This window comes from Dermacentor albipictus, chromosome 5, assembly GCF_038994185.2.
Source record: "Dermacentor albipictus isolate Rhodes 1998 colony chromosome 5, USDA_Dalb.pri_finalv2, whole genome shotgun sequence".
Lineage (NCBI taxonomy): Eukaryota > Metazoa > Arthropoda > Arachnida > Ixodida > Ixodidae > Dermacentor > Dermacentor albipictus.
The window spans coordinates 141,534,690-141,561,969 of NC_091825.1; the positions used below are offsets into that span (position 1 = coordinate 141,534,690).

The following is a 27,280-nucleotide window of genomic DNA, read 5'->3' on the forward strand; positions in this document are numbered from 1 at the left end:
AGTTTACAGATTCATAGGTCTGCATCAAGAACAGTTATCGCGGTTCTGTAAACGGCACACATTAGATCATTGAAAGCGGACAAATTCCATCTGTCATATTTTTTCTTACGTGAATTGCTTGCGTTGTATACAAGGCTTCTGCAAAAGCTGCATTTCCACATTATTAAATTTTTTGAGGTTCCTGTGTGACATCAATTTTGTCCGCTTTAGATGTACTATGAGGCGCAATTCACAGAATTGTATTATGAATTTTGGTAACTTGATAGTAAACTTGATAGTAAACTTGATAGTGATTTGTAAACTTCATAGTTTCGTTTTTTGAAAATTTATATTTTTGACAATTTTTAATAAAACATTGACAATCTAAATCAAAAAATCCAAAACCAACAGTCACTAGATTTGAAGTTTTTCTTTTAAGTGTAATAAACCCTGTCAAATTTGGTGCAGTGGTTGCCGAGAAAGACGAATTCTCCTTTTACATCTATTTAGATAAGAGCGCCGGAGCTAAAGCTTCCTCTTAAGCTTCTTGCCATTTGGTGCCGTGATTTTCATTGAAAGAATTCGCAACTGTCAGCAACGCGACTCCGCCTTTGTGGTCCTCTCTATTAGCTTCGAAGCTCGGAAAGCACGGCGCGTTCCATAAGGCAGGTTCCTGAAAGTTATCTTCGCCTTAGTACTGCAATGTTAAGTACTGAAGCATATGTAATAGTATTGCAGTGAAACATAAGCGTCGGAAGGGGCAATTTTCACGGGACGCAGTATCTATTCCTTAAATATACACGCGTACGCTCGCCATCTCCTGTCGTAGTACGAGCACCGACATGGCTAATAAGTGTACTGGCACGCATTCAGAGCTTTTTCGCATGTGCCTGTGACGATTTGAGCTCCTAAAGGGACCCTGAAACGATCTTTTACAAGCGTAGTGAGTCGATAGAGTAGGTCCTCCTGATAATTAATTGACGCATCTAAGTGCTCCGCATAAAGCGTGTAATTCATTATAAGGTTTTAAATATGTACATCGCTGCCGATCGCAGCACACTGCTCGGTGGAATTTTCAGCCGCCCTACCCATATGACATAAATCAGTCAATTGACGTCAGTAGGGCGAGCTATCAGATTGGCTGCCCAGGGCGCCTCATGGATAATTTTTTCATCTTTATGACGAACAAGTGATGTTCGTAATAGTTGAAATATTAGTTAATTTGTTTCTCTAAAAAAAGTAACAGAAAGAGAATGACAAGAACAATTTCTCACTTCACTGAAGCACTTCCGGCACAAGCAAGCGTCGTCTTGTGTTACAACGTGCTCCATTTTGACGAGAGTTCCGCGGTCAGAGTAGGTCTCAGTCTTTTCGCTTGTACTATGATTCGGCTTTCTTGCGTTGTGGACTGCAAACGTAGCGACTAGCAATATGTCAAGTTGAGACATTGTGGCCCTCTGCAAGGCAGCAGACGAGCGGACTGGCTGCAGCACATCGGACTGCCGCTATCCGATCGGCGCCAGGATTTGCGTGTTTGCAGCCATCACTTTACACCGGAAGATTACTAACGCAATAGTGTTTCGCGAGTCCTGTATTAGGGTAAACGCTAACGCAAGGAGACAGGAACTGACCGTTTGACCGTGTCGTTTCACTGGATGAGCAGAAGCACAAATGTGAAAGGTCTGCATGGTGCAGCCGCCTGGTGGCACAGAGCTCAACCACACACAGTAGCAGTAATGAGGTGTATTCTTCTTTGCTGCTGGTGTAAATTTTTCGCAGGAGCGTAATCTTTAACACGTTGGTTTTGTAAATGTTTAAATTGTTTAAAATCTACGCGAACCTCTTCTACACATGCAGAAATAAACAGAAACCTAGCCATATATAGCTTCCCTGGAAAAAGTACGCTCGAAAGAAACAAAGAGCAGGTTGACTTACAAAAATAGATGTTTCTTCTTCTCAAAAAAAAAAAAAGAAAACGACTTCTCCTGCGAAATGGACGCTCTGCCTTCCTGTCTTGTCTTGTCTTGTCTCCCAAACACTGGCGCATACCCACTGGGGGGGATTTGTCAAGAAGCAGGTGGTTTTCCGGATGTTTCGAATTAAAACAAAACTAGATTGGAATAGTAGAGCGCAGGACTAAAGAAATGTGATGTAGAAGTTTAATAAAAGCATTGTGAATAATTTTGATAAAGTAAGTTAACATAAAGAAATTAAATAATGGAAACAATTGATAGTTTTAGAAATTCAGCAAGGTACTCTTTTTGTCTCTCTAATAAAATTGTAAACTGCAAGAAAAGCATGCCTGTGGCTGGATCCCTGTGGAGTCACCCCAAAAGAGAGAGAGAATGGTTCGCGGGGTTAGCGATAGCCCAAATTTGGTAAATAAGTTTTCTAAGAAGTTTCTTTGTCTAGAAAATCGGCAGCACGAGAGAAAGTAATGATCGATAGGTTCTGGCGCATTGTAAGAAGAACACAGAGGGGACATAGTGAGGCCAGACCTGTGTAAGTAAAGATTTAGAGGAGGTATAGATCTCAATTTCGTAAAGAACACTTCCAATTGCCTTGAAGGACACCAATTATTATTGCATGAGAAGACAACATGGTGGAATTCAGAAGATGTCTCTATGGATATTGCAGAATTTTGCAATATAGAGAAATTTCTGTACCTAGCTCTGGTGACATAAGCTGATGTCGGCAACACAGGGCCATTGAGGGATGCTCGTGCGAGTGAATCAGCCATTTCGTTCAAGTGCAACCCGCGATTTCCCGATACCCAAAACAAACACATTTTCCGTAAGTACGGAGGTACCATAAAACAAAATGTTCGTTGAATTCTTGAATTTGAAGATGCAGTAAGTGCTGTGCATACAGATAGTGAGTCGGTCACAATAGCAGCTAATGGGCCATTTTGAGGAAGCTTTCGTAACGCTAATGTATTCGCTAATAATTATGCCTGAAATGTGGGTCTAAAGTCGGTAAGGCAAAGAGAGACCATTGAATAGATTCAGAGAAGATCACCTCTCATGCCTGCTCATTGCACAGAGGAGCGTCAGTACCTATTACATTGTCAATGGTTAGCTGGATATTAACTAAATGGCTGGTTCGTAATAGTTTAGCATGATTTCGAAATATGTCCTCGAACTCAGTTTTGAGGTCTGGTACGGCGCGATTTGCATGGCATACTTGACGTATGGACACATCCAATTGTTGTAACTATCCTTGCACAAATATTATCTGAGGGCTGTGTAATCTCGACCACGATAGCTAAAAAAACTCAGACGGTTCAGTGATAAATACATACTGTGTAAAAAGTCATAAATATTTAAAAATGTCTGAACCGTAAGCATGCGGAATTTGCAATCTAGGGTGGGTATTTGAGCTTCCTTATTTAGAACAGTGTTAGTAATGAATCCAGGTCGCCCGAGGCACAGTCGTAGAGCTTGTGTTTATAAATGTATGACAGGTTTAATTTTGTAAGCGGGACCGCAGAAAAATATTACTCAGCCGAATTCTAATGTGGACCGAACGCACATCTTATATACCATCAGTAAGGCATCCCCGCGTAGTCGAAAGCGATGGTGGCTCAGCCGGCGGGGCATAGCTGCGGTACGTTCTGCCTTTGTTTTAATATGTTCAATGCAAATGCGTCAGGCGAGCCTGCTATCGTAAATACCACCAAGGTACTTGACTGCGCCAACTTGAGGAATGATTTGCTGGCGGTATTGCAAATATATATGCACCTGTGCAGGTAACGGAAAGACTAGTACCGCACTTTTGCTAATATTTAACATTTATAACCCCTTTAGCCATGTCTCCAGCATTCCTAAGTAATTCTGCAACGACTGGTGCAGTGAATGTATAATATTTGCGGAAGTAAAAAAATGCTATATCGTCCGTATAAACATAAACATGTACTTCCGGATACAAACGAATCGTACTTAGGAAAATGTTAAATAAGATAGGGGAAAGAGTGGCACCCTGTGGTACACGTCTTACTTCTTATTATTTTTCTTCTTTCTTTCTTCAAATCTTGGCACGTACCCGCGAGTGGGGGATTGGCCATAGTTCTCAATGGAACCATAACTAGAACTTCTTGCTTCTTGTTAATTTATTAATCTATAGTATTCGTATTCAATTATTAGTAAATATAAATTATTTCCTGCTTCTGTTTCTTGAATAGTGGTCATGCCAATTATGACTAAGATGCTATATTATGAAAATAACGCTATTCAGTGTTAATAATGAGGAAAATGTCCTCAACATGAGAGTCTCCCAGACGCAATGACGTACTCATATACTATCTGGCACACTTCCTTTAGGGCTCGGCCAAGGCTACTTGCCCCAAAAGATAAAATGTTTATCACCGAGAGAGGGAGGCCCGTACACACAGGGACTGCTCTAAGTAGGTCTTTCTTTCGGAATATTTTTGGTAAAATAGGAGGAAATGGTGCAGTGATTCTATATCCCCACATGATGCACAAAGATTCGATGGTGCGAACCCACACCTCCTCATGTACAGATTTAGTTGCGGTATTCGACATCGTAATAGTGTAATCGAAACTTCGCATTGCCGAGAGGGACAAGACCGGACATTCAAGGTGAACGCTAAATGTTCGTAATACGGTGCAGCAAGGAGGGGCTCATTTTTTCTAACTAGGACTTGTTCTCGCCTTCGAAATCTTGTTGCCGCTAGCAGAGTGAGGCTGGGTATAAAGAAACTCACTGGTCCACCAAGCGCTGCCTTTGCCAAGCGGCCTGCCATCTCATTAAGTGCTAGTGTAGAATGTCCAGGTATCCACAAAAACCGAATTTCTTTAACACGATGCGGAATAAAAAAGTGTAGCGATCGCTCCAATAGTGAATTATTTGTGCTTTCTAGCGACATAAGTACTGACAGGCAAGCAATATGTTGCATGACCTGTTTTTTTGGAATTTTGTATACGGCCATGCATATGGCCATGAATTCGGGAACATAAATTTTAGTGTAATTGGGAAGACGGATAGCAAAGCTTCATGATAGTGTTCAAGGGCAGAAGCCTACTGCTGATTCCTCATCTTTTAGTAAGGCGTCCGTGGACACAATGTTGTAAGAGATAAAATCTTCCAGATACTCATTCAAGAATGCTACTAGAGTCTGTGTGGCTATGAATTGAGCATTCTTTGGAAAGACGTTATCAAACTTACAAGTATTACATGTCTTTTTTTTTTGAAGTGGCATATTGAACTGATCGTAAGTTAACGTTGATTTTTTTGGGCTGCTGAGCACGAGGTCGCGGGATCGAATCCCGGCCATGACGGCCGCATTTCGATGGGGGCGAAATGCAAAAACACCGGTGTGCATAGATTTAGGTGCACGTTAAAGAACCCCAGGTGGTCGAAATTTCCGGAGCCCTCCACTACGGCGTGCCTCATAATCAGAAAGTGGTTTTGGCACGCAAAACCCCATAATTTTAAAGAACTTTTATATTTGATAAGAGTGTCTGCGTAAACACGACTTAGGGGAGCTTGTATCTTGGCCACATAGAATCAAAAATAACGCCGGTTGTGCGACAAACACCGGGCAACTTGTCCCGTAAACATGTTCGTATGCTCTACTAAAAGTTTTTACCGTGAGCAGCTGAAATCTCGACGCTAAATCTAACATGTTTTCTTCTAAACACTGTACAGAGATCGCGACATACTTAGGAATTCCAAGACACTGACGTAGGGTGCGTCTCTTTATCGTAAATAAAGGTTGCAACTTATAATTTGGAGAGCCAGATATCAGCACACAACTAAATTCCAGAACGGGTCTTACATAAATGCGATAAATGTAAAGTAATTTATTGCCCCGAAAAGGCGGTGGTACTGGGTTCGAGTCCCGGACCAGGGCGAATTTTTCTTCAAATGCATAGCTTTTTCTTTCGAGGAAACCGTATGGGTTTCCTTCGTAGCACTTAGCTACGTATGGGAGCATGTCTAATTTTTCCTTTATTAATGTAGAGTACGGTATCACTACGCATACCAAACTTCCTGTTGCATTTTCTCGTCCACCGACCAAGAGCGATTTTACCTTTTCACACAACGTTTTTTTATATGAGGACGCCAATCTAGGTCAGGATCGTAAATGACTCTCAGGTACCTCATAGGTACCCGTAGAATTAGTTTATTTTGATACACAAAGGATAAGAAAGCCGATTGATGCATAGGGAATACAAGAAGGGCACTTTTACTAATGTTAAAACCATGTGCAAGTTATCCAGCCAGACCACAAGAAGGTTTAAATACGCTCGCAACTTTTGGTAAAACATGTGAATATCTTTAGCGCAAGCGAAGAATTCAGTATCACCCGTATACGCATGCACCATAACATCCTGCATTATTGGAATATAATGTAGTAGTATATTAAACAACAGTGGGGAAAGCACTGAACCCTGCGGTACACCTCTGGTCTGGGAGAACCACTCAGAATGATGAGTTCCATCTGTGTAGAAAAATGTTCTGCCGTGCAAGGACTCCTTGATACAAGCGATGATAAACGATGGAGGGCTCAAGGCAGCATCCGATGTTACAAAGGTCGAAACTTCTGTTTCATTTAGCTAACCGTATCTTGCTTTCTAAAACAATATGCACGGACCAAATATAACAACCGCTGCGAAACCCAATCTGAGCGGGGCTAAACGCATTAACTTTAAACATGTCATCTAATAGACGATTATAAACAACTCTATCAATTAATTTTACCATATTAAAGGTTACAGCGATTGGTCGAATGTTGTCCAAATCAAGCCCTTTTCCGGTGTTCTTTAGAAGCAAGATAGTTTTAGCTATCTTCCACTCGTCAGGTAGCTATGTTCTCTCAATGGAAATATTCACAATATTCAACAACTCTCCCGTAAAGTTATTTGACAAGAATTTGAGCATGCTAACAGATATACCATTATAGCCCGGAGCTGCTGATCTCTTACAAGCTACGACAGATAGAAATTCCGAAGAGTTGACTTTTCAAAGCCAATGCACTGTGTCGTCATTTTGAACACATCTGCGCGCTGTGCCTGGAATTGCAATGCAAGGCCACGTGCTGCGCAATCAAGATTAGTCTTAACTTCCACTGGGATCAATACAACGGAGTTAGAAATATGGCTGACAGAAGGTTTCTTGTTGTGCTCCATGAATCGGTGTAGGGCGTTTCCTGTTTTTTGGGTCAGATAAGTAAGTGTTTGCATTGGCGTTATAATCTTCCTTAGCTTTCGCAGTTGTCCGCTTAAAGGAGGCCGCATAAAGCTTGATTAAACCAATTTAGGGTACTCTGCTTATGAAGAAGGCTCTTCCACGCAGCTTTCCTAAGATGATATGCCCTTTCAGATTCTTCAGTCCATCACGGAGAACCTTTTTTGTTTCTAGTAGAAACTCCTATAGTAAATGTGGACCGTTCTGTTGCGTTAATCAGGCATATCAGAACCTGCTGCGCACGCTCTGCCTTATCAGGGGAAGTTAATGAGTTAATAGCAGATTTCGCGTTTTTTTTTATATCTACCGCTGTTGACACATTTCAACATTTTATCACTGACTCTCTGTGGGAAACACATTATAAAAAGGATAATGAAATGATCACTGGAAATCCCACTATCTAGACACGTTCATGATGACTTGCTATCTCCAGCAGCTGCCAGAGTTAGGTCAATCACGGATCTTGAACCTCGGTACATAAATGTTACAGGCCGTCTACGGCAGCGAACATTTTTTGATGATAACCGTGACCACAGATCACCACTCGTAACTGAGCGCCACGTAGCCCACGTGATGTGATGTGAATTTGAGTCTCCTGCGATGACAACTCCGTCCGATTTACTCAATAAACCATCAAAGTAGTCTGTTCTACGGACACCCGTAGGAAAGTAAACGTTTACTATGGTAGCGGGAGCACATCTGGGAATTGCCAACAGTTCACATTCCGGATTCGTGATTTCTTGATGTATAACAACCCTGTGAAAAATGTTTGAGGGCACCATAGTAAGTCTTCAAAACGGTTAAAAGAAAATGTTTTGACAGGTGTCAGGCAAGATTCTTATAAAAGCGCTATGTCTGGGTCTTAGGTCATAAGGCGTCGAATATCAGTTGAAGAAGACAATACAGAGCGGCAATTCCATTGAAGAATTTTTAATTCAGCCATGATTACTCCAAGATAGAAGAGGCAACAGCATCTTTCAATACGTCAACCTGTTTCCTGCTTGGAGAACCTTTCTTGCTTTTTGTATGAGAATGGTCATGTTTGGTTGGCGAGAAATGAGAAGCCCTGCGCTTCTGAGCCACATTCGCCATTTCCACATCAGTGCTAAATTTGATTTAGACGTGCTAACGAGGTCACTTACGGTTGGCATCATTCTAGGTGATTCACGCGAAACGGGGGGCACTGGTGGTATGTAGGAGGGTAAAAGAAGTTGGGAAGGCGAGCTCATAACTGTAGAAAATTGAGGGACATGCACTTTGGCCGAAAGAACTTAGGATAGTGCACCAGAAGAGGCGGTCAGTAGGTGATCTAGTACGCCACTCAATACCCTCTCCACAGCTGCGACTACTGAATAGTTTTTTCTATTTCTCCGGATGGGCTTATTTTATTACATCAGCGTATGTATGCTTCCTGTGCTCTAAGAATGCATATGCGTCGGCTCTGTAGCACCTGTTTTGATGTATATTTTCAGTATTCTAATCTCATCGGACCTTTTTGGACACTGTGGATCATCCGCTGCGTGAACATTCTGGCAAAGGCAACAGCCTGGCAATTCTGAGGAGCAGACTTTTTTTTTTTATTTGAATATACTGCAGGCCCTACTGCAGGCACTGCAGGCACCTACTGACCTTCTCGAGGCAATTGGAGGAGCAGACAGAGCGATGGATTCGCCGCTGCAGCTCCTTTTTGGTCAAGTGGCGTAGACTGTTCGGCCATCCTGCGACATCACATGGAAGTTGAATTCTCTGCCAGTTGCAGTTTGTGCGAGTTTCTTGAGCCAGCAAAACCAGCATTGCACTACGTCATAACGAAACTACTGAAGTGCGAAAGCGTGGGCGGCTCGGGAAGAGCGAAAAGGAAACATTTCAACCGCCCGCGTCGTTGTGAAGGGTAACTTAAATTAGTTCTTTTTTCTAAAAGTGGAATATAAATGGACAAGTAGCGTTTCATTTAGTCTTATTATACAACACAAGGATGTCTTTTGCAACGAGTGATTGAGTACTAGGGACAGTATTTAACTGAGGAGTGCTTTCGTCATCGGGCAAGTACTTGAATGTCCCGGGGGAGCCTCTAATCACGTCCTGCATTTACCTCAATTTCTCGATTATTAAGGCTCTGCTCACAATAATATTGACACCTAAGAGACTCTCGAGCACTAATCTATCAATTTAGATTGAGTAAATGTTTGCTTTTAGTGTCCCTTTATTAAAAATTGCGCTTCCATATCAACTTCAGCCCTCCAGTTTAGAGTAATATACCAGTGCACGTATGAACAAGAAATCAATACTTAAAACGCATACGCAGTTCAGCCAAAAGCCTAGTCCTGAATCTGCATTGTGCTTTTGCATTGAAGGTGAATAACGCATTCCATAATGGCGAATGGGCTTCAGTAAGCTTCCCTGCAATATGAATTTGTAATATGGTGAAACTTATTACAACAAAAAGTTGTCAATAAAGCTTACCACGAGCGCAGGTGCACTTCCAAATTATATCACAATTGAAAATAACGAGCACAGTGTATTGAGCACAGTGTAGGGTTTTGAAAATAACGACCACAGTGTAAACCTACGTGCCTTTTCCACTCCTAATATGCTTTACTGCACGATGCTTATTTCCACCGCCCACCCACTATCAATGCGCTTCACGCATCACACTTCTGTATTGCGGTGCAGCAAGCTACAGAAAACGTTGCATAATTGGGCTTTCTAAAGTTACCTTCCTCGTAGTACACGAATATTTTGCGGTGAAGGCTAAGTACTGCGGTGAAGCATACTAAAAGTTTAAAGGGGCGACTGTCACTGTACGGAATCACTGTTCTTTAATTATACACTCGCGCACCCATAGACTTCTGTCACAATTCGCACACCAGGTCGCCTAATAAGAGGACATACTATGCTGGGTAAGAGCAGCCCCCTCCCACTGTTAGTATGCTTCACCGCAATAGATTCGCAGGCTTCACAGCGCTACTAAGATGTACAGCAGTGAAGAAGCAGGACATTTGTATTGAGTCAATAAACATAAATGGTTTTTTTTACAACAGTACAAAAATAAACACGTACCATGCATCAGTCTACCACACGGAAGAACGTTGCAACAAAAGGTAGCTAATTCACACAGGCCGTGTAGCCCACTTATGAGTCGTAATGGTAGCCCACTTATCAGCCGGTATTATGGGTAATTCAAAATTTCAGACATACACAGAAATATGTTTATATATTTGCGTTCGTACTCCCTTCGTAATAAGACTGCCAGAACTTCCACAATAGAAAGTAACTTACAACACACAAACACAAAGAACACAGACGTATGCCTCGTTTTCAACTCGATCGTCATGAAATGACATCTCGCATGGAAGAACGTGAACAAGCTGTGTATTAGTATCGGCACTTCATAGTAGGCAAGGAACACACAACAATCCCACGACAACCGCTAATGAGACCGAAACGGGAGCACATATCTGTGAACTGGCAAATGCTCACCGAGGCCAAAGCCGCACCTTTATTCTGTGGCCGCACTGCCTCACCACCACTACTCACGGCTTTCAGCCAAGTAACACAGAACCTACAACCAACACACAAGCAACACGAGCACAATGACATAAACAACGTTGAACAACGCGCGGTCCGCGAGGGACAGAAATCACGTCGAGAACGAACACGCCTCGACGTCACTTGGCGCCACCATCGTGCCTTCTCGAAAATCCCTAAACAGGATCGTTTAGGGATTTTCGAGAAGGCACGATGGTGGCGCCAAGTGACGTCGAGGCGTGTTCGTTCTCGACGTGATTTCTGTCCCTCGCGAACCGCGCGTTGTTTGGTATTTTTCCCTAGGCGCCTAGGATCAGGTCACGTGAGGTATTTTTGTGCAACATTTTTTGTACGATTTTTTTAAAGCGCCAACTTCGCAACCTTGCTTCGTCGTGCCACAGATGGCGCCGTCGGTGCACGCTAGGTTATTTTAGCCTTCGGGATTCGTGGTAGCTGGGTCGAACGTTCGTCTCAAACACTATGCGGCTCTGCGTGTATTCGATCATAGGCGGCGACTAAATCTCAGAGTGTCCGAGGCAGCCTTGATTGCTGGCGGGATTTACGTAAAAGCACTACATGCGCTTGTGTGGCACGCATTCGCTTGGGTGGCAAATGTTGAAGCATCGGAACAGCTAGAAACGGAGCTTTCGTCCGAGCGAAAACGAAAGTATTGTGTGGCAATCAATGGTATATCCTAGATTGCTTTTCTACACATACACGAGCGCGCGCACACGCACACACGCGGAAGTAGAGGGAGGGGGAGAAATCAGCGCGCACTAGGTGGAGGGACGACGAGGCAAGCGCGCCTCTCCTTCTCGCCCGTAACACAGGCTGCGCATCGCTGCCCCACGGTTAAGCCCACTCTGTAGATGCTGTGGGAAACTAGCAACAGTGAATCACATTATATGGGACTGCGAGGAGGACAAGCCTCCTACTAACCTGATGGCCTCTCCCTCAACTGTGGCACGGGAGGCGGTGCTGCACAGCTCTAGCCTGGACACCCAACTCCAGGCCATAGAAAGAGCTGAAGAGGTCGACATAAAACATTGATTGCGGCTTTTTATGCATTTGCATTAGAAGTGTCACAGTGGGGAGAAGCGCATGTTAAGTGCGGGACGCTGGTCATGTGGTAAAGTCACATGAAGTCACATGGCAGAGGTGTTTGTGTGTGTGTGTGCGTGCGTGCGTGTGTGCGTGTGCGTGTGTGTGTGTGTGTGTGTGTGTGTGCGTGTGTGTGTGTGTGCGTGTGTGTGTGTGTGTGCGTGTGTGTGTGTGTGTGTGCATGTGTGCGTGTGTGCGTGTGTTCAGCAACGCGGGAGCGCGCGCGCGCGCGCTCCCGCGTTGCTGAACGAAAACGACAATCGCGAGCCCAGGCACTTCCGAGCGAAGAATGACGCCAAACTCGCAAAGCAAAAGAGACAACCAGCGAAAGCACTTTGCTTTTTGTTTGAGAGCTCTGACTGTCGTCAGCATTCGCTGCCATTCCATCTTCACAGAGTGGAATGGTTGTCATTTTTTTTCAATGCATCTGTGCGCAGCAATTACTAATAAAGCGCGACAGCGTGCTAATAGCATTTGAATGGAGTATATTGCAGACATCTTATATCCTTCTGTAATTCCACCTTTCCCTTGCGAAGTATATTTGTTATTTGTTGTGAACTCTCGCAGTACCAGGAACTCTAGTCGTGTGAACGTGGCTAACCGCACAAAATTTAATGCAAGGCCGAAAATTGAAATGGAAAGGAAGAGGAAGGTTTAATGCGGGCAACTGTTAAGCATCTACGCTCCTATGCCTCGAGAGTGCGTGTAGCTGTCGCATTGACCTCACATGGTGGGCGCTGTTCGAAAAAATTGTGCACTATAGCCTTTCACTTGGTCCGCTTCACCAACTCCCGAAAAATAAAACATGACGATCACTGGTTTCCTTAGGTGATTTGAATGCGAAAGCATTATAACTTCTCTAATTAATTGGTTAAGTTTATGATACGTAACGTCATACATTGTCACGTTCCCTTCACAACTCTACCTTAGTCCAAAGTCCTTAGATACTTTTTGCTTTTTTTATATAGCGAGATGCTTTGAAGCGCCGCCGACCAATCTAATTGGGCGGTGCTCATTTCCGGCAGCCATGTTGTTCGTAACGCTGTTCCCCCCCTGCCCCCTCGCAGTCACTTGCATGCTGCTGCGAGCAAACTTAAGGGGGGCTGAAGACGCATTTAGTGAGCAGTGTTTCTGTGCCCATTTATCTTTTAGTATTTTCCTTGTGCGAAACATTCTCTGCGGGTCGGCGCGACCAGACTCGGAAATGTCGTGTTGCAGCGCCTGGAACGTGCGGAGACGCATCGCAGCGGTTTACACTTTCAGCAGTTCGCACTTCCTAGTAGGTGCTTCAGTTTTGGCACATTTAATATGGTTAGTTGTGCATATCTGCCGCGACCGCCTTTTGACACCTTGTATTCACGCGAAGCATGGTTTCCACCTTCACTGCATAGCTTCCTAAGTACATATCACGCGCGTGCTCGATTCGTACTGCGGTGGCAGCGTGTCTGTACAGAAGCAGCGGAGACGCCGCTTCAGGAGGTTAGGAAGAACACGGCGGCCGACGCCGGCTGCGTGTAAGAGGGGGTTGGGATAGGAGGCGGATATCGCTACACTAAAGAAAGCAGGAAATTTAGGGACTTCATCTTAATCTACATTGCTGTGATTTGTACCGCTCATACTCCATCCTAAAACACTTTGATCCGCCTTATTCCACTCTAGCGCCGCTGCCAGATGGCTGCGACGGGTCGTGTGCAATGAAGTACGCGCTAGGCACTGCTTTAGTGAGCCAGAACCATGGCGCCGTCGAGGCTTCGGAGGCGCGTGCTCATCGAACCCGACGGCCCGGGTTAGAATCTCAACCAGACCCAAATTCACGCAATTTTCTCGTAAAAGCCCGTAATTTACTGTGTCTACAGGAACCTCCATGAGAAATTTGACGTCCATCCAAGCATTTCTTTACGTGTTTTTACTTTTTGCGCCATCGGCCATATTTTCCCAACCATTGCTTTCTCATGCCGGATTTTCTGGCCCGTGGGACATATAATGCTTTCGCATTAAAAAAACGCTTAGTGACATGTAACACTGCACACTTTCTGGCATATAAGATGTCGAAGTGGGCATGGCGGGGGCCTGATTATGGCGGTGCCACGTTATTACGAGAGCGCCGAAAATGTGCGTCAAATAAAGGGAACCCGGTTTGAATTATGGAAACAGAAGTGAAACAAATAAAGCGCTGAAGGAGCGACAGTATAAGCGGAGGTTTATACTAAGCGTACGATCCGCTCGCAGTTTTGTGAGAATAGCAGCACAACAAAGCTGTCAAATCGTGCGCGTACGCAAAGGCGCACGAATGTAGGCTGCAGTGCACACTTGGCTGCCTCATTGACGGCAAATCCCTCGCAAGAAGGCCGCCATTGGGCTAACCGTTTCCCCGCACGGTGTGCTCGGTGACCCAATTTAAATGCAAATGCCTCACTGTCCATTCTTTCCCGTTGCAGTATAGGCTTTGCGGACGAATACCCAAACGAAGCTGAATCGAAGAAAATGAAAAGTGAGAGAAATGTATTCTCCAAGTTGGGCTGCATTACCCAAATCCTTTCGTTAACGCTCCGTTATTCTCAGTTTTCATTGCAAGCGTTGCACATTTCCTGTTTCGCCCGCTCCTTCCAGCTATGTAAGGGTGGCTAAGCTCGGCAAAGTTGATTGTACCGAATCACTGAGCTTAAGGCGAAGATTACAGGCCCGTGCGCTTGAGTTAAGTTAGGACAGCGAGTGTCGCATTTTATATAGCAAAGGAATGACAAGAATGGAAAGGGCGGATATACTTAGTACCGGTTTATTGGCCTTTGCAGACAAGACTTGTCGTCAGAAGCAAGTTACAAAGAATGACAGGGAATTTGGACCTATTCAGCCAAATATGGGGCTTGTATGCTTTCTTCTTGACAAAATTTAAACATCAAAAGCTACAGAACGCGACGCGAACAGCAGTGAACCGCAGCGAAAGGTAGTCGGATGAAAATAAGCGACACTCATTTTAGAGCGCCCATTCCTGAGGCGAGAGTCGGCGTGCCTCGGAGCCGAGCGAACGAGCACAGCGAAGGATGAAAGAGGGAACGCGGAGCGCAGTGAATGATGAAAGACGGCGGTAGCGAAGAGAGCGCGAGGAGGAAAGCGGAGGAGGAGGGTATGACGAAAGTGTGTGAAGAAAAACGTAGTGCCGCGCAAGACGAGCTCCTTGGTAACGACGGCTACGAGATGGCGCCACAGTAGCGTGCGTTGTCTGTTCACAGATGACGCCACCGATATCATACATGGAAAGCAAAGCGTTCCATGATCAGAGGACTGTCTGCGGCGGCTGCTATGAATCGCGTCCACGCGCCGCACACGCGTTACCTCTTAAATCTCCCGATTAGCGAGGCAGTCATGACACACTTCGCTGTTTTTACATAGGGCGTAGGAAACATATTTTCCCGCGCTATAGCCAATATATCGCGAAACGAAAGCACGTATAGAACAGCGCTAAAATTTCGCATTAGGGGGTATCGTAATCGTTGGTGATTTTTTTTTAACTGATAGAATAAGTCTGGATAGAAATGATTAGTGGAACAAGTCTGTTAGCCTTACTTTTCGTAGAAACCACAGCCCACCAATAAGGTAACACTGCCGCAATCGCGTTTGTAAATACTCTTTCCGCATTGAAATGACTGTGACCTTTGCGTATGACTGCTGGGAATTCAAGGAGTTCATCGAGTACCTGATGTATGTCTGTGCTCGCTAACGGCCATTTGGTGCCTCTCTACCCTCACCGAATTAAACCATCTGGTATTAGCGTTTTCAAAGGCAGATGTTAGGGTCACGGTCACAACCATCTCTTCTGTTCCTCCTTATCCTATACCTTTTTTTTTTAAGCGAATAGGTTTCTCTGGCTCTTTCGGGCGTTTTCGTGGTTGGTCGGTGGTCGGAGGTCGGTGGCAGATGTTGATAGTGATCTAAAGAAAGGAAAGACGCTTGATTCAGATGTTCGCACTGTACAGCAAAAGCGATCGCTGGGTCGCTCTCTCTCTCTCTCTCTCGCTCGCTTGCTCGCTCGCTCGTTCGTTCTTTGCTCGTTCATGAAGTAGTTTGAGGTAAACGTTTACATTGGCAATAATCGTCTATGGTTTCTGCATTTTTTTTTCTTTTTCACACTTATACTTACAGGCGCGCCGTTACTATTGCGATAACAATTATATAGAAACTCGAGGCGCGTTCACAACACTGTCGTCGTCATAGGAGCACTAGTTTGCAGTAGTCGATGCCAGCTGTGATTTACCGGGTGCGACAGCGAATGCACTTCTGGACAGCCGAGTCCGCTCAGCCCGCGCGCCGTGTCGAGGTCACGTGGTCTTCGGCGGGTGCCAAGTCGAGGGCGAGCACGCAAACGCTAGTCTATAGAAGGCTGGTGTGCGCTAGCTGGTTTCTTGATGCGCGCTCTCTTTCCGCACGTGTCCAGTAACGTGATCGGCCGAGTTTCGGAGGCGCGACAACATGGAACTTTCTATTTGGGAAAATAAGGCGCGATCCGCGCTGCCTCCATTCTTCATCACGCCAGTGTTGTGACCACGAGTACTCGCGCTAGAATAGCAGCTTGGGCTTGTTGGTTTTCCATCCTGCTGTTAACAGCGCAAAATGTAGACAAGAGATGAGACAGGCAGACACCACAAGCGCTGACTTGTGTCAGCGCTTGTGGTGTCTGCTTGTCTCGTCTCTTGTCTACATTTTGCGCTGTTAACAGCAGGAGTACTCGCGGTCGTCGTGGGAACTCTGTTCAGGTGTATCTTTTGGCGCGTTACACCACGCTTGTTTAGTTTGTAAGTGAACGTTTACTGCGATTTATAGTACTTATAAGTACGAGGCTTGCTTAGTGTTATAGTCTAATACTTTGCCATCACTGTCGTGGCATCGTGTTTAGGCGAAATCGCGATATTTTTTCTAATTTCTCATAGGTGAATGTTCTTCGCCAAACTCGCATGCTTCAGTATAGAAAGTGAGGGCGGTCATGCATTTCTTTGTCACGTTCCAGGGAAGTAGGCGATCTACAAAACCAGGAAAGGATAAAGCACCACTTTCGCAACTCCACGCAGCACGTAAGAGGATATAACTGTAATCGAACGATGGTCGTGCATGCGTCATTCTTTCTGTTATTGCATCTCATTTTATATGTGCACCAATCTTCACGCACTCTGGCAAATGTGCAAGCTCAGCTGGACACGAGACCTTTTTCTTCGGTTTCTTCTCGCGCTGTGTCTGTCATTGCTCGTCATCGCCGCTCCTGCGTCGGACACTTAAAAAGGGTCAGGCCGCCTTTCCTGAAAGCAATCTTCGAGGTGAAAACAACGAGCTAAACCGAATCGTATGCAGCAGCACAGTCAAGGAAATGGTGGCGGCGACGCCATCTCATTCTCGTTTCGCAAGCCGGTGCACAGTGCGCGTGCAAAAGTCGCCGCCGCGTTCAAGAGCTCTCAGGGTTGTGGTCATCTGAAAGCAGTTTGGAGTAGAGCCAACTCTGACAAAGAGTAAACAAAAATAAATTCTAAGAAACGTGGAAGTACTCAGAGTGGAAGGGGCCGTAATTTAATAACAATGCGCGAAACGGTATCTCGCATACAAAAGCTCTAGCGCGGTGATTGGGGCATGGCGGTGCGAAGACTGTAGAACAACAACGGGAACTGAGTAAACAAAGCGAACAAGTTCGCGCGCGTTCATTTCCGTAGGGTCCGTACGTGTGCCGCGGGGGGTGAGGGAGCCGTGACGACGTGCGGATAAAGAATGGATTCAGAGGTGACAGAGAAACAAGGGCTCCGCAAGCGTTGCCTCAGAGCTGTGTACAGTTTTTTTTTTCCTCGCGTAGGAGGCCGGCCATGTAGCGAGAAGGCGTGGCCACTTAGAGCGTTGCACTGCGCAGCAGGATTTCGGTTGAAGCATGAGCCCGTTAATTGATTAATGGGGGCTGCTTCTATCAATGTTCCTTTAGCAGTGTACTGTTTTTCTGCATAGCTTTCCTTTCTTCTTTTCTTCCTGTTTTCTCTGTGGATATACTGCTAACGGAATACATTGTAAACGAAGAATAAGAAAGGGGGTGGAAACTTGAGGCGTGAGTTCTTTTTTTTTTTCGAGCTATTTGTTTTCGGTATCCGGGTTTGTAAATTGCCCTGCACAAACATTTTCCAAGCTCTGATGACAGAATAGCCCGTCCCGTTGCTTCAGCATACCGCGTTTTTTCGAACCTAAGCGCCGACGTTTTCATGTCCATGGTTGTCATCATTTAATCTGACCGAGAAAGCTGCAAAAGTTGGCGCAGAAAGTGCCACTGACTTGTAAACTGACGTGTTATCAACTAAAACGTAAAAAAATCAAGCGCATTTCGGATGTAAATATAACCTATTGTCCATTAGGTACGCTACTGCTAATAATAATCACATTCACCGACATTTATCAACCATTCAGATTGACATCGTGATGAGGAATCTGTCAAGCCCCAGCTCGGGTCACCGTCAAAGGCCCGCTATCGGTATGAGGCATAAATTTTCCAGTTTGGTCAAGGTTCTTTGAATAGAAGGTATTGAAATCAAATCGAACCCAAATTACATAACAATGGCATTAAATACAAATAGAATAGTGATGACATCTTGTCGAATAAGTTTATAAGACTTACGAATAAGATAAAACCTGAATGATGTTTTTTTTAAATAATTACGATGTTTAGATCTTTCTTCCACTGATTCGTGATTCGGCAGAAAGATAGCTGTTCCTTCTTTCAAATATGGTGTCACTAACGTTAGTGAAAGCTACATGAAAACATAAAAAAACTGAAATTTTCAAGAAGCATGCTATTCTTTTCGAAAGTTCGAAAATTCACGCGACCGCGCAGCAGACTTGACACGACATCGACTAGCTGTTGCTCGAACAGAATCAAGTTGCTTAATTTGGTGAAAAAATTATTTAGGGCTTATACATCCTTTCATGGCTGTACCCTTGCATTCGAGGAGATGCGGTAGTTTCTTGCCTTGTTTTCCCCAAATACTTGATCACGTTGAATTACATCAAGAGTCTTCACAGGAACCACGATGAGAAGGAAGATGAGAGGACTATTTCTAAAAGCCTCACGGTGTCTTGGATGTATAGGGGTCGAGGTATCCAGAAAGTCTCGCCTTGCACAGCACGGGCCGTGACTAATGGAGGCTGGCTGAAACAAAGGCGAGGGTGAAAAACGGGCAGCCACGATCTTTGCAACTTTCTGGCGTACGTATGCGGCAAGAAGAAGCTATGGGGGACGTTGCATCCTAGAGCTGTCGCATGCTCTCTCACTTGGCCCTATCTCTTCTATCCTCTGCGTAACTTTGTTGTTTCAGATAATGGCTGTACAGTACGGTAGGCTACTTGTGGGCCATTAGTGGTTGCTGCCGCAACGTTTCCTACTAAAAATTGGTTCGGATAACTCTGGCGCCTCGATCGTTCGGCTACCACGGGAAATAGGGTTAGTGTACGCTGTTAGGCCTCATCTTCCTGATTTTGATTTCAAACGTTATTCTGTCGTCATGTAGTGCACTGTACAAAAATTAATGTGAAAAAAAAGAAAGAGCGGAACACTACTATTTTTGCTACACAAAATGTCTTTCAGTGGGAAGAAGCCGAGATTATTTCATTTCAAGAAAACAAAGACAAAAAAAAATGATAACGAGTGTTTCTGTTTATGGTACAAGACAAATTTCTTTCTTGGTTTTAACAGAATTGGTCCCCGCACAATAAAGTGAATATTTTTTCATGTGAGCGAAACGAGATTTGTTCGTCTCTTAACGATCCTCGACAAGCATTTGTGTGCAGCTTCATCAGCCAAGCAATTAAGCATATGCAGATAATCTCGTATGCATGAGTCAATTGGTCTTAGTTTTTTTTTTTTAGTTAAGTTATAGCTGCAGTCAGGTTGAGTGACGCTGCTCATAGCATGGCTATATAAGCTTGCACAGCGGATACTCGGATGTGTGGCCAAGAGTCACGTATCTTAGCGCCAGATGTCTTGTCAGGGGTATGGTCACGTCTCATGCGTTCTATGTAGCGTGCTCATCTGTATATGTATGATCTGTTACAACCACATCCCAGCATTTGACTCTTTCGTACGACATTAAAGGTGCAATCATGAGAAGAGTAAATGTTACTGCCTTAACAGAAGAAACTATCTAACAATGTTATTTCTGTAAGATTAACGGAAAAAACAATAAACATATAATATTGGCGAAAGCACAGAAAGGTGCGCTAAGAGAAAACAGAAGAGAACAGAAAATATGTGTTACAAAATTTGCCACACTCTTTTCTTTTTCCCGCAAAAGTTTTTAACAGTGTACGCTTTATCTTTCTACATTGCCAGAGCACTCGTACCTTTCTAAACACGGCAAGGCTTTTCGCACATGCATGATGATTTTGAAGTATTGTACTCATAACGGAATATGTTTTCAACAACGATCGATTTGCAAAGTCAAAAAAGACGTTTAAAATCCGAAGGACGATGAAAGGAAAAGTTGCCATCCACCCGATTGTAGTACGGAGATACAAAGGTTGTTTACGCAAACCTATGTAGTGCTCATTATTCCCTGGCTGGCCGAATTGCCCTACTGGTAGCTTCCACAGATACTAGCACCGGAGTCCCAACTAGTGATGATTTCAGACAGCTTCGTGATTGGCACTATTCGCTAGTGGATGCCGTAGAAAAAGTAACAACGCTAAGTTCTTGGGCACTTAACACTATTTTTCTTCAGGCTCACACCCATTTCAGTGTTGTTAAGCAGGTGATAGCCGAATTTAATAGCGAGCCAGCCAACTCTTGAAAAATTGAGCATGAAACAGATAACTTTTGTTCAATAGTTTCCAGTCGTTCAGAATTGTTCTTCGTCTTTAGATAGTCCACAAGTTTGCTGTCGGGATTTATAGGCAAAGCAATTTATTATCTATTCACTGTCGCCATGTTGGCATCGTTCTTCATAAAATGACGTGTGGTTGCTGCAGTATCACAATTAACTCATTCAACGAGCATTTACGCTTTAAACGCACATCTGGTGACGTGCTGTTTTTTTGTTTCATTGATGTCATTGTAATATCGCGCATAGGATTCGATGCCCTTTCATTTGTTTCTCATATTTCAAGCACCTCAGTTGACAGGACGGCCTGTTGTTAACGGCATCAGGCGTGTCAAATAACCCAAATAAGATTTTTTTTTTAAACCAAACAACTCAACACAGCATTTGTATTTGATTATGCGTCGAATCGAGAAAACATTCGTTATTTGGTTCGGGACGCCAATGTAGTATACTCGTATTCGAATGCCTTGAATATTCGTATTCAATTCAATTTGGAAAGTTCGCTGTTGGAACAAAAGAAATACTAAATTCTTAGGTTTTGCGTGCCAAAACCATGATTTTATTATGAGGCATGCCATAGTGTGGCACTCCGGGTTGATTTGGGACTGCATGAGATTCTTTACCCTGTACCCAATGTACGGCACAAGGGCGTTTCGTCATTTCGCCCCTCAATGAAATGCGGCCGCTGAGCCCGGGATTCGACCCCGCTTCCTCTGGCTTGGTAGTGCAACGCCATAGCCACTACGTTACCACGGTAGGTCGCTGTTTGAGCCTAGATAATCTACCTAATAACCTTGATACAGCACGCTGGCACAACAGTAGTGGGCTGAGAAACTTCTTAATGTTTCTAACATTGTTTGTATGGACTCAAGCAAACTTAAGTGGCCTTTTTGAAGACTTCAGCATTGGCGCATTGTCCCATAAAATTCTTGCCGGCATCAAGATTTCTCTTTCACTTGACGTTGGTCTTGACGTGTGCCTACTAAAAGCCGTGTTTACCGCATTCCGTCATTTTGATGTAACATTTACTCCCTCGGGCGCGATATTCGTTTTCTATCCGTATACGTACGCCTATTATTATGCGCATGCTTTGGTCGGAAGTTCACGCGTATTCCTCGGCCACGAGATAAACGCAAATATATGGCTTGTTGCGCGCCAAAACACAGAAAAGCGGGCGATTTCGACCTCGGGGAACGCACTGCCTACGTCGTTGTGTGATCGAGTTTGTTATGGAGCGCCACACACTTATTCTCTTAGTCCTCCGATGCTTCCACCATCGTTATTCCTCCACGCCATAAGTCGACGCTCTTCAGCCGACTTGAGCATCGTGACGCGTGAAATTCTCCCAACTGGCGCAGTTCTATCTTCTGAATTTCATCGAATGCGTTTCTTTTTATATTTCTTCATTCTTTTCGGTTAAGCTCCGAATAAACAATGCGCCGATGGCTGCTTCCGAAGGTAATCCGCTTACTCCGAGGTCTCCGTGGGCAGCTCCTTACGTTCTGTGCCCATTTGCTTTTCTATTTGTTCGTTTGTTTGTTGCATATTTTCTCTCTTTCTCCACCTACTCTCTGAGATAGTCGGGGAAACCTCGAAATAGTCCTCGCGGTCTACGAAGAAATTGAAGGATGCGGGCTGGGTGCTGCGGCGTCTTGCCCTGGGTCTTGACTGGGCCTCGTCGGGGACTGCAAAGTGAATTTGCTTCGGTGCAATGCAGCGGCTCCTTGAGAAGCTAACCACACTTCGGCCTCGCTGCGGCGCACTCGATCGAAGTTCGGTCGTTATCCTATTAGTCGGCCACGTGGTTGCTGCCAGAGCGCGCTGCCAACGCGTTACGTGCTGCAACGCATACGCACCTGGAGAGAGGCACGTGGCTCGCGTGGAAGACGGAGTCTCGCCGAAACAAATAATTGAGTGAGGAAAGAGCACTCTTTGTCAAAAGTATACGGGCCGTGTTGCCTGCAACCGCCAGGCCAGCCATACAGACTGTTTAAGAGAGTTCGTGTTCATGAGAGTTCAGTTCACGCGCAGTCCTGAACATGGAGATGAAGCCCACAGTTGACAATAATTTCGACATAAAAGTTCGGGCATTACCTATGGCAAAGGAGCTCCCTGTGTACTTGTGACAAGGGCTGTACGTTGTCGGTGCCCCGGAAGTGCTTATACAAAACCTTTTTTATTTCAAATCAAGCGTTTGACCTCTCCCACACTTTCGCTCGGCGACGATGCCGAGGACGCATACCACGCACTCCTCGAATGCCCATCGCATATGGGCAGTGACTCGAGCCAGAACTCCAGTTACCCGGCTCGCATTGGCGTTCTTGCCAATGTGTTAGGTCCACGACAACCAAAGGCATGTACTACATCGCAAAGCAATGACAGCACGTAAATGCTTCTTCGAAGTCGTTGGCGCATGTGATTAATATTGACTACACAGCACCGTGCATAATTTGGCCTCACTAGTGAGTCTTTGGGAAACATACTTGCACAACTAGGGCATCCGCGGGCTTAGCTTCAACTGAAACATTTCCGGGGTGGCTTGAACGCTTAGTGCCGCTATACTTCCTTATTGTTTGGTTAAGTTTTAGCTAATGTAAGGCTTTGCATATTTTTCTTTTATTTCTTTGTCTAATATGTACTCCTTCACGCAGACGACTCCAAGCAGGCACATTCTCGCGCGGCACACTGTTACACGCCATGTACCCGGCATCATGTAAACACGACTGCATTTTTCGCGATGTGTGCTGCACCCTGCACCGCGAGGTATGGGGGTCTGGTTGCCTGCAAAGCCTAAACAACATTACAGCACCGACCCAAGAGATCGGTTGACATGCACGGACCTTGAGAACCAGCAACGCCTGGTGCACAGGGCCAAGCTGGCAGCGCAGGTCAATGGCTTCCTAGAGGCCATCTGCCTCGAGCAATGAAGTGCTGGCTCAAGTTATTGAATAAAGTTTATTCTCTCTCTCTCTCTTTTATCTTGTAATGATCACGAAGTGAAATTGAGTAACTGTCGGCAGCAAACTGCAACAAGTCCTCTATTTGCATCTCAATATATTACGGGCCAGGGGGTTGGTGTAGGATAAGCATAGTTGAATGGCAAACAGGAGAACGCTCGGACAGTGGCGTCAGATAACAGCTTGGACATCATGTGTGCGCACTAACAGAGGCAACGAACGTTGAAGAGGAGTCGATGGCGTTCGTGCAAACAAACTCATCCGGTGAAACACAGATGACCGCAGCCGTGGACATTGTAGACAGCCCTATATAAACCCTCAAAAAATTAAATCATTGGTTTTCAGATGCCAAAACGACGATAAAATAATGAGGCACGCCGTAGTGGTGGAACCCGGGTTGAATTTGACCACCCGGCGTTCTTTAACGCGCTCCTAAATCTAAGCACGTGTCTGTTTTTCTTTATTTCGCCCCCATGCATGGAAACGCACGGCCACGACCACGGCCGGCTTTGAACCCGCCACCTGGAGCTCAGTGGCGCGACACCATATCCACTAAGCTATCGGGACGCTTCATAAGCCCTTTCAACGAGGTATAACTCATCACACGGTAATCAAAAGTACCACTCCCAACCCAGCGTTCTTGGCAGTAAACATATCGATGCAGTGATGCGCTGTGCCAGACGCAGATCGCCCCATAGTTTCTTCAGTATTCCGAATCCAGGTTACCAGAAAACGACGCGGGGCTCGCTTGCTGAATTCTAAGCGCCCTCAGCGCAACGCAAACATTTCCGGATCATGGATATACACGAAGCCGCGCACATATAAACAAGCTCGCGCAAAACGGATGCCAAAGAGCGGATTTTGGTTGCTGAGTGCGTGTATGATTTTATGCCTACAGGGAATACAAATCACGGCAGTCAGCGGACGTCTCGTGTTATGCGCATATCTCTTAGACCCTTCGTATATGTTGCTTGCTTTACACGAAGACGGGAAGGCTATTTCTTAGTCAAGCGCGCGGCTGCGGCGAAGTCACGCCAGGTTTCACGTTACCTAATGAACGCTGCGTCATTTACAATGGCAACTTCTAGTGCAACCATTATTTGACGTTGGGCTCGGCACAGTTGGCACTCGTTTTATTGATTGATTGATGAGGTTTAATGTCATGAAAGCAACACTTGGGCTACGAGAGGTGCCTTAGTGAAAGGCTGCATAATAACTTCGAACATCTGGCGTTATTTAACGAGCAGCTAAAAGAGAGGCAACGAGCCTCACTGCTCTCGAAAATGATCTCGCACTTAAACTGAAGTGTATATAAAGAAGTCCCGTCCGTTAACCTCAAGCACTAGCCGATGTGTGTCCCTTCATAAAAAAGAGGACACAATTCTGTAGCTGATTTTGGCCATTCTTCTTCTAAGGTTTAAACAACTGCGGCAAGACTCAAGTCGCGATGAATGTAAACGTTAATTCGATTAGCATTGAAGCAATGTAGCGACACACCGCACTGTCGAATTGTTGACTTCTGTGCAGCCGACTTCTTCAGCTTGTTCTTGTTCCTTAGTGAAATGGTGCGACCCACCCTGGAGGATCGGCTATGCATCGGGCGGTGACAAGGCTGTTACCATTTCTTCGAAGCCGAAATTTAATAAGTACGTAAAATTATGTGAGCATATAAGCAAAAAAGAACAACTTTAACGTGCAATTCTTTTTATCTCGCGCATTCTTGACAACGCACGCACACACACACACACACACACACACGCACGCACACACACGCACGCACGCACGCACACGCACGCACGCGCACACACACACACACACACACACACACACACACACACACACACACACACACACACACACACACACACACACACACACACACCTAAAGATACCCAAATTATCCCTAAAGGCCTCCATGTGAGGGTACTTACGTTGGGTGGGCAGCACTCATATAAGAGAAGAGAAGAGAAAGCAAGGGTAGGGAAGGCAGGGAGGTCAACCAGAACAGCATCCGGTTTGCTACCCTACACTGGGGGTGGGGGAAAGGGGAATAGAAAGAGGAAGAAAGGGAGAGAGTCAGCACTGAGTACATGTGGGAGGGACACCGTACACTATGACACTATAAGCGGTCTCTTAGGCCCGTGCACTTCAGGTACCGCACTAGTGCACGAATTGCTTTTCGAGCCAGTGATGGTTGTGGCCACGGTCCGAGTATCTTTGACTCGGTTAACGGTTTCGAGTCTAGTCTGTGTAAAGTCGCCCGCAGAGAGAGGCGTTGGACATCGTAGCGAGGGCAGGTACACAATACGTGCCCGATGGACTCCTCGCACCCACAGGAGTCGCACATCGGGCTCTCGGCCATTCCCATACGGTAGGAGTATGCGTTCGTGAACGCCACTCCCAACCACAAGCGACACAACAAGGTTGCTTCGCCGCGGGAAAGGCTAGATGGCAGTTGTAGCCGTAGCGTGGGGTCCAGTGTACGTAGTCTGCAATTGAAGCCACTTGATGTCCAGAGATCTTGGGACTTCTTACGCGCAAGTAGGCGAAGTGCTCTGGCAGCGTCCGACCTCGCCAAAGGTGTTGGACGCGTCTTTGTATCTTCGTGGGCACACCGGGCAGCCTTGTCAGCTAGGTTGTTGCCGACGATGCATAACTAAGTTAACATAACATAACTTAACTTAACTAACACAACATAACATAACATAGCATAACATAACTTAACATATAACTTAACACATATAACTACACAGTTACACAATTAGAAGCATAGATAACTTTATTGTCATTATTAACCACGTGAAGATACATGCAAACATCACAAAGAGAAAGATAAGTGGGCTAGCAATTGCATGTCTGCTAAAATGGGCACCATGCTTACCTGCTTGCAGAGAAGAAAAAAAAAACAGAACAAATATATTTTAAAATAACTTTTGCCAGGGCTCAGGAGCCTTCATGCAATACAAACAAACAAACAAACAAACAAACAAACAAACAAACAAACAAACAAACAAACAAAGACATTGTGGTTAGGCTTCGAGTTACATTTGCTCACTGGAGGGAAAGTTATTTATACGGCAACAAGATGGACAGAAGTGTTGGATTGTTTCACGTTCATTGGCAGACAGGGCGTCGAGTGCTTACTCAAGCATTGACAACTTGCCAGCAATTGATTTTCTTTAGAGCGCACTTGTCTTTCTTGCGATATCTATGTAGGACTTATGCTGTCTAGTGAACCAATGTGTGTGCGTATGTGTCATGAACTCATGTGTGTCATGTGTGCCTAAGGAATGCTTCATAACAAAACATTTTACTTGCGATAGCAGATTTTACTTAATATTTGCACTGGCTCCTGTTGTCTTATGTGTCATATGTATAATCAAGTAAGAAAAAGAAAACGTGACGACATAAAGGTGGAAAAGCGCAAAGGTGTGCACCGAAATAACAATAGCAGTAGCCGTGACGAGTGCACACCAGATGTCGTCACAATACTGCCCTCCCAAACACAGAGGGTTGGCCAGTGCCCGTTGTATCCGCGCCTTGTTAGTGCGTGTTCGTCAACGTCCACCGGGACTAACGATTTATGAGCACGAGCACGTACGTCCGCAACGCCTTGTGCGAGAGAGATTGGAACTTGCGATTGCAATGCTTTCAGCCGTAGTTTTATATAAGCAG

The 27,280-nt window shown here is 45.1% G+C and overlaps 1 long non-coding RNA gene across 1 annotated transcript in view; it reads left to right on the forward strand.

Moving 5' to 3' along the window:
• LOC139060595 (uncharacterized) overlaps positions 1 to 27,280 on the forward strand; it is a 49,257-nt gene that overhangs the window by 1,017 nt on the left and 20,960 nt on the right. The window lies entirely within an intron of this gene.